The 7,409-nt window shown below is 41.2% G+C and overlaps 2 non-coding genes across 2 annotated transcripts; both read left to right on the top strand.

Annotated features, from left to right (window-relative positions):
• Positions 1-4,211: 4,211 nt before the first annotated feature.
• TRNAT-UGU lies at positions 4,212-4,284 on the top strand. The gene has a single exon. It is a non-coding gene; the product is annotated as a tRNA-Thr (tRNA).
• A 328-nt stretch (positions 4,285-4,612) lies between these two features.
• Positions 4,613-4,684, top strand: TRNAP-AGG. The gene has a single exon. It is a non-coding gene; the product is annotated as a tRNA-Pro (tRNA).
• The last annotated feature ends 2,725 nt before the right edge of the window (positions 4,685-7,409 follow it).

The following is a 7,409-nucleotide window of genomic DNA, read 5'->3' as shown; positions in this document are numbered from 1 at the left end:
GTGCAGAAAATAAACAAGGTTATATCCCTGCTTGTAGGGAGCTTGCCGTTGAATAAAAGAAGATATCTCCTTCTCCTTCTGTAATACATACAATATAAATCTAGAAGAATGAATATGCATGCACACACACACACACACACACACACACACACAGAGTGGTCAGGTGGCAACACAAGTAGTGACTGAGAATTGCCAGAGTGAGTGCAGCCTCAGTTTCCCAAGGGTGAGAGGTCTGTGGAAACTGAAGAAAATAAATTTAAGAAAGCACAAATTGAGGCAAGTACAACTTTTTTTTTTTTTGGCTAAAGTTTTACAAAACCATGTTCCTTGATATTTTAGATAAATAATCTATGTACCTTAGAAATCAGTCTGCCTATCCACAGATGTACTTGGATGTTGCTAAGGTGAATAATTGACTGGACTCTGGTAATTGTGCCTACTTTTCTATATTAATCCTTGACTTTTTAAGATACTTTATGGTCAATGAAGCTGAAAATTACAAGGTCTTCACCCAATGAGATCAAGGAGGTCTCTTCACAGATGTAGAGAGCAAATGTATGGACACCAAGAGGGGAAAGTGGTGGGGAGGGGGTGGTGGTGTGATGAACTGGGCGATTGGGATTGACATGTATACACTAATATGTATAAAATGGATAACTAATAAGAACTTGCTGTATAAAAAAATAAATAAAATAAAATTCCAAAAACAAAAAATAAAGGAGGACTCTTTCGTGAACAAAAGCTCCTTGAGTGGTACACAATGCATTTTCATGCAAATAGATAAAATAATCCTATTAGACTTCATTCTTTCTGCTTGGGTAATTAAAAATTTAATTTTTCCTACAGCCTAGACATCTGTCCTGGAAATTATTGGGTTCCTCAGTGTATTAAAAATCTCTGAGGTAGTGTTTCCAACAAAAATATGTAAGCTGAATCCAGTCATGAAGAAATAATCAAAATCAAATGTTAAATTGAATCTAATATGAGGAAATAATCAGACAAATCTAGAATGTGAGACCTCCTGTAAGACAACTGCCATGAAAAAAGAAAGGCTGAGAAAAGGGGAATTTTCTAGACTTAAAGAGACTAAAGAAACATTAAAACTAAACACAGTGAGAAACATACTTTGAATATAGATTTTTTTAAAAAAATTAGAGGGAACCAATTGGGGAAATTTGAAAATAGGGACTGTTAGATTACATAGAGTTATTATAAATGTTGTTAGGTGTGATATGGTACTGAAGTTATGCTTCTATTCTCAATTCTTATTTTGGGAGATGCCTGTTGAGGTATTTAGGTATGAAGGATCATAGATATGAGATATGAAACAAACAAGGTTATTATCCCTGTTTCTTGGGAGCTTACACTTTAATAAAAGAAAATGTCTTCTCCTTTTGTAATAATACAACATAAACTTAGAAGAATGAATATGCATACACACACACACTATGGCAACACAAGTAGTAAATGTGGCAAATGTTAATAATTAGTGATTCTAAATTAGGGGTATACAGGTATTATTGTACTGTTTTTTTCAACTTTCCTCTAGTGGCAGATTGAATATACAAATGGACAGACCATATATATCAATGGAACTCTGGCCCACAGCCTGCAGAAATCAGCTCAGGAAACCAATCCGTTATCTACCAGCTCAGGAAGCCAGCCTACCATCTTTAAGTCAGACTTGTAGGAACTCTGACCACTATGTCTAGTAAGAGTCCGGGAAGCCAAACAAGAACCCCTGTAACAGTTAGCTCCAAATGGCCAGGAATTGATTAGTAACTGACAGCCTTCCTGATACTAGTCCCTGCTTCCAACTTAGGATCAACCAGACAAAGTCAAATACGCATCCCTAACCAATCACATAGGATACCTGGCTTCTAGTTAACCCACCTGCAGCTTCCCTAGGCCAGCAGCCTCCAATCAGGGCACCTGAGCCTTCCCCTTTTTCCTGTATAACGCTTTTCCACTCCTGGGTCTACTTTTGAGTCTCTGCCAAAACGCAAGTGATGGTGGCTGACTCCCTCGCTACAGCAAGCTCTGAATGATTAGCCTTTGCTTGTTCTCATTTAGTTGGGCTTCATTTATTTCCACTCTAGGATTAAAATTTTGCAAAAACAAAAAAAGTTGAGGGGAAATGGAAGAAATACAAACAAACAAAAAAGTAATGAAAAATATTCCTAAGATCTCTACTAGAGTCAAGTTGTTTCAGAGACAAGCTTCTGATGTCCAGAGCACACTGGGACATGCCCATATTTGATGTTGCTCTCTGAGTCTAATAAACTAGTGGGAAGGACCCTTGGAACCTCCTAGAATCAGACAGGCCAACCAAAGTGAGCGGTGGACAATGGCTGGGGGAAAGAGGGAGATTGACCTAAGGTCCTGGACAGCCTTCAGGAGTAGGAGATAGGTGGAATAGAAGTGAGCTTGTTGAATTGTGACAGGTGAGGATGAGGAAACAGATTCTAGGAGAAGGTCTGAGGAGCCAAGACTACAACCAGAGAATAACAAGTAAAGAGAGGAGGAGAAACGGCAAGGGCGAGGGGATGAGAGAGCTGCGGGGGAGAGAGTTTTGACTCTAGCAATTTTGCGGAAGGCCTGTCTCTTCAAAAATAGCAACAATAATAAAGATGATTGATAATAATGAACCCTCGTTTACAAAACTAGGTCACTGTGACTCTGCAAGGCTGAAAAACTGCTCCAGGTGTTCTCTAACCACTACATTACGTACTCAGTGTAACACTCACCAACATAAGACATCGCCCATGATTCAGAGTGTTGATTTGATATTCCTGCTGTTTCCTTAAGAATTATGATGTCTGTCTTCAGGTTCAAAGAGATTATCATGCTGAGCACCTTGGAGGTTTCCTCCAGTAAAATGCCTTGTGTAGGCAAATAGGTACAGCAACCTGATTCTTGATTCTCACAGGCAGAGCAGTCAGCTAAAACAAAGCCTTGTAGTTCTCTTGGGTTGAGGGTTGAGGGAGTGGAGGATATTGCCTGGTGCAGAAAGACTGAAGGTTGAACACCAAGGCAGTGTTGGGAGGAGCAGCTCTTGTCAAGCCACAGAAGATCTATTACATTCTTGGCCCTGGGCAATTGTACACTTTCATCTCACCTTAGGACAACAGTGTGATGCCTCCCCATGACTCATCCCTGAACCTAGACTATCTGCCATAACGGCCTTACTTTATCTGTCTAAATAGGGAATTTTTCTTCCTTATAAATTTGTAAGGTCAGTGTCACCATGTTTTACATTTATGCAACGAAAATGAAAGGAGACAATGAATCATGAGCTTTCAGATTTCTTACAGACTTCATGATCTTTGACAAATGACATTAAAAAATAGTGAGTACACTAGCAGGCCTGTGGTCAGAGGATCTAAACCTTACTAAACAGAAGTGGTTCACTTCTTGGGCTTGCATGAATCAGTGCCTTTTCCCCAGTGTTCTAGTCTATGACTATATTTGCAGTAAGAAATAGGTACAAGATTTTTTGTACCTATTTAAATAAATAAACAAACAAACAAACAAATAAATAAAATTTTAGTTCCTGTTTACTAGCTTACAAAAACAGGGTCTCTAAAAAGTGAAAACACAATCCTTTAAAAAAATTGTATTATTTTCAAACCAAAGATATATGTAAATCCATATGTCCTTAAGGAAGGATTAAAATCTTCCTCCCCAGCACTTCTTTTTCCTGCTTGCTCCTAACCCTGGACCTTTGTTTGAGAGAGAGGTATTAATTCCAATATACAAACAAGGGTCTGGGGCTCTGTTCAGAAAGGACAAAACCGCGTGGTAAACCTCTTCTCACCTTCTCTGCAGATTTTACCACTATATTAAGGGAAGGGAGTGCACCATAACCTCCCTGCCCATCAGATAACCTCTATATGCTCCTCTTAATTCTCAGGTGGGTCTCCCGTGTGCCCAGGTTTCTAGAGTGCTTGTATTATGCATCCTTTCTGGGCACCAGAGGCGCAGACGGCGATGTCTCAGCAGAGTATCAAGATAAGGGACTAGAAGACAGTCTAGTAGTGGCTCTGCTCCAAGTGGAGCCTTTTCGAGAGGTTGACAGGACACGGAAAAATTTCAGTTTTGTAGAATATCTTGTATTTTTGCCCGGGTCAAAATTCCATTTCATTTAACAGATGCTAGGCGTACTGAATACATGTATAACATGGAAGATAGAGAACCCCTTCTCGGGCGAGGGCTCCATAGCTCAGGGGTTAGAGCACTGGTCTTGTAAACCAGGGGTCGCGAGTTCAAATCTCGCTGGGGCCTGTGGGATATTTTTTCCCTCCGAGGCCTCAAAGCGGCAGAGGCCGGAAGACGGTGCCAACGCGGCGGTGCTCGGCAGATCTCACCTCTGCTCGGCAGCGCCTGAGAGGACGTTCAAGCAAAACGGACGCATAGTGATTTCCCTGCTGTTCTCCCGGTCTGGATACACCATAGCAGCTGATAAATGCCTCTCGACGGCGTGAGGCTTGTGCGGGCTGGGTTAACAAACACGCATTCCTTCCAGTAGAAGCCTCTCAAACTCACATTTCTTTGAGAAACGCCCAGTGACGTGAGTGAGCCTTGAGGCCGAATTACAGGCTGGCTACGGCGTGGCTCGTTGGTCTAGGGGTATGATTCTCGCTTAGGGTGCGAGAGGTCCCGGGTTCAAATCCCGGACGAGCCCTGTTTTCCTGTTTCTAATAAATACTTATTTAATATACGTCTGTCACCGCATTTTGTTTACTCTGCTTTGAAAAGTTGCGCAAAGGCCCCCTAGGATGTGAAAGAGCAAAGTTCCATATTTTGTTTACTGTGCTTTGAAAAGTGGCGCAAAGGCCCCCTAGGATGTGAAAGAGCAAAGTTAGGGACAGCTCCAAGTTATCTGTTGAATTCTGTCTGACGAAGCGATTCCCCACTTTCCCCGGCTGGTAGGCGGACGTGGCAGGTCCGAGAGCGGATAAGTCTCTTGACCTCTCAGTGCATCGGCTGTGAAATGGAAATGGTAACACGTTCCCTTTCCTTGCCTACCTCCAGGGACCCCGTTCAGTAAAATAAAATAGTGTTTGGGAAACTGCTTGGCAACTTCAAATAGTGCTAAATACGGGGGCTGTTCCCCATCCCCCCCCGCCCCTCCTCCCCGAGGGAACTGGGATCTCAAATATACTAACATAATCACCATTTTATGAGTGTGATAATTATCCTTTAAAAGAGTTTTTATGTATTATCATATATGTCGTGTCTTTTCTTTCTCTCTTTCTTTCTCCTCCCCCGCACCTCCGCCTCTTTTTTAAAAAACACTCCTGTGGAGTAGGGAACGAATTCTGTTAACTCTAGCAGAGCAGCAGAGAAAGGAGGGAATGTAAATCCCCAAAGGCAAATTTTAAAGGCTAAATTTTAAAAAAATGTTTTGTGGATCCTTATCAACTTTCTTTATTAAGTGAATAACTATTACAGAAAAGAATAACTCCTTTAGAAGTGAACTATATCCCCTTCCTGCAGCCACTTCACCCACATCCACACTCATATTCTCTGTCTTCCCTCCTGTTTCAAGGCTCATCCTATTTAAGGCAACTCCTTCACTTTCTCATCAGATTAATCCCCTTTGCTCTCCCTTACTCAAGGGCATGATTTCTGCAATCAACATTCCCTTCTACAACCCCAACACACAACAGCTATTTCTCCCAGTGTGCAAGATCATTCCCATCAGCATACATAGTATCTCCAGTCCTTCAAGATCATAATCAGACTTTTGTCTCCACCACTCCACGGAGACCACTCTTGTCAAGGTCACTAATGACTTTGTTTCCAAATCTAAAGGTTAGTTCTCACTCTTCATCCTACTTGACTTCCCAGCAGCATAGGGATACTATACTCCTCATTTCAGGAGGCTACTTTTTAGTCTCTTTTGCTAGCCCCTGCTTTCCCAAACTCTCAATTTACAAATGTCTTCTTGTCCTCCTTTTTGGATCAGTCTACATATACTCATCCAATCATTTGGCTTTAAATACCGTCTCTATACTGATGATCCTTAAATTTGTATCATAAGCCTTGACCTAGGTTTGTACATATAGTCACCTGCTTGCCCCACGTGAATGAGTTGTAGGTATCTGAAATTTTAACGTCTCAAACACTACTCCTGATCTCCTGCCACTCCTCTTCCAACTGCCCTTCCACCTCCATCCATGTCTCAGAAAATAGATCCATCATTCATCCAGTTCCCCTATACATTACATCCACTCTACCAACAAATCCGATTGGGTCTACCTTCATCCATTTCCCAACGCATTCACTGCTAGTACCCTAGTCCAAACTCTCCTTCATCTTTTGACTGTACTCCCACAATAGCCTTCTAAGTCATCTTCTTACTTCCTCTCTACTCCCTACTCTAGAGAGCAGCCAGAATTATCCTATTAAAATACAAGCAAAAAAAAAAAAAATCTCTTCAGTTCAAAAACATCCAGTAACTCCTCACACATAGAATATAATCCACGATCTTGCCCTTGCATGTTCTGGCCTTGACTATCCCTCTGATCCCGACTCCTACCCCCTCCTCCTCCATCTCACTCGTTCTTCTGGCTACACTGGCCTTCTTACTATTCCTCAAATACATGGACCTTGTTTCCTATTATGGACCTTTCACTTGCTGTTTCCTCTTTCTGGAATATTATTCCCTCAGATATTTGTATACCTTCCTTTCTTATTCCTTCTGTGCGCAAACGTCACCTCTTTAGAGACACCTTCCTTGACCACTCTTTCCAAAATAGCCCCCAATACTCACTAGCCCCTATACAAATCTATTTTTCTTCACAGCATTTATCACTACTTGACACATTTATATACATTTAATTATTTCTTTTTTTCTTCTCTTTCCTCCCCTCTTAGGATGTAAGCTCCACAAGAGAAAAAATTTTGTTATGCTCGCTGCAGTGCCCTCAGCACTTAGCCCTGTGTACAACGTATAGTAGGTGATTAATAATGAATGAATGAATGAATGAATATTACCATATTCCTGGACGCACCTGCTGGCCTCCAGAAGCCACAATTAAACAGCATTTATTTTTGGCTTTTGTAGACTCAGATTGGAATCTTCCCAAAGGACAGGAGCCATGGTTTTGGTTTACAATACAAATGGAGAGCCTAAATCAGTCTTTGTCTCTCCACTTTGGCCCAAGTATCCAATTCAGGCTTCTCCTCAATAAGAAACTACTAAACTGCTTATCTGTGGGTATCAGAATGACAAATATCTATATTGATAATTACAGGACTTTCACATTTCTACATTTTTACTGTAGCTTTCTGTGGTCAATTTGATCTTTTATTATCTAATCTCTAGTGGAATTTCAACCCAGATGGGAGAAAAGAAAGAGACAGACCTGTGGTCTGAAATGTGGCAAAAGATGTGTTTAAGC

This window comes from Balaenoptera musculus, chromosome 2, assembly GCF_009873245.2.
Source record: "Balaenoptera musculus isolate JJ_BM4_2016_0621 chromosome 2, mBalMus1.pri.v3, whole genome shotgun sequence".
Taxonomy (NCBI): Eukaryota; Metazoa; Chordata; class Mammalia; order Artiodactyla; family Balaenopteridae; genus Balaenoptera; species Balaenoptera musculus.
The sequence above is the reverse complement of the archived record's forward strand: the minus strand, read 5'-3'. Positions and strand labels throughout refer to the sequence as shown.